This window comes from Austrofundulus limnaeus, unplaced genomic scaffold (genome assembly GCF_001266775.1).
Source record: "Austrofundulus limnaeus strain Quisiro unplaced genomic scaffold, Austrofundulus_limnaeus-1.0 Scaffold85, whole genome shotgun sequence".
NCBI classification, from domain to species: Eukaryota; Metazoa; Chordata; class Actinopteri; order Cyprinodontiformes; family Rivulidae; genus Austrofundulus; species Austrofundulus limnaeus.
Window position 1 is genome coordinate 839,210 of NW_013952487.1, and position 980 is coordinate 840,189.

The following is a 980-nucleotide window of genomic DNA, read 5'->3' on the forward strand; positions in this document are numbered from 1 at the left end:
GAGCTCCGTGCACACTGATGAGCTGCAGGCAGATTTAGTCCCAATTTTAATTTCATAGATTGGAGCGATGAGAAGCAGCAGCAGATGTCGTGTTTGGCAGACAACACTGAACCCGGAGAGTTGTGAACAGATGATCTGAACCAACCAGGCTCCCTGTGTGTGTCTGTGTGTGTCTGTGTGTGTGTGTGATTAAATAGTTGGGTTTTCTAGCTCCATACTGATGCTTTAGTTTGAGTCTAATCTGCAGTAAAGCCTGCCTCAGCACAGTGTGTGTAGAGGTTTATATGATCAGAGCTTATATTTTAAATTATTCATTACATCGTGTTGAATTGATCCAATCAAATGTTTGTTAGCAGGATAAACAATCGGCCCGTATGAGCCGCAGTTCTTAGAATGARACAAACACAAAACAGAAACTCTGACTGTTTGCTGCAGGAGCTGCTGACATCCAGAGTCAGCCTCACATCAGAACCAAAGCTTTCAGACTCAGAAAGCTTTAAGTCAACAGAAGATCTGAGAGAGAAAATGAATCAATACATTTTCTGCATAAAAACCAGGATTGTTTTCTAGGATGAGTTTCGTGCCGCTTTGGCTCAGTCTCTACATGTCGTAAACGKACCTGTCTCCATGGTAAACCTGCTGAGCTCCAGGTCAAAGATTAACTCATCTAAATGCAGCGTCTCCCAATCAAGCAGCTGTTTTAGAAAAGGTCAAATTAAAAACACCTGGTTGTTGTACAGAGAGGTGTCTGCTGTAAGCAGGAAGCCTGGTTAACCARSGCCTTGTCCTTCACTTTGCTTCGTACGACGGTCTGGACTCTYGGTTTTAGGCTACGTTCACACTGCAGGCAAATCTGACCCAAATCCGATTTCTTTGACCCATCTGACTCGTATCCGATTTTTTTATGACAGTCTGAACGAGACAAATCCGATTTTTTTCAAATTCGACCCAGGCCGTTTCAGTAAGTGGTTTTAAATCGG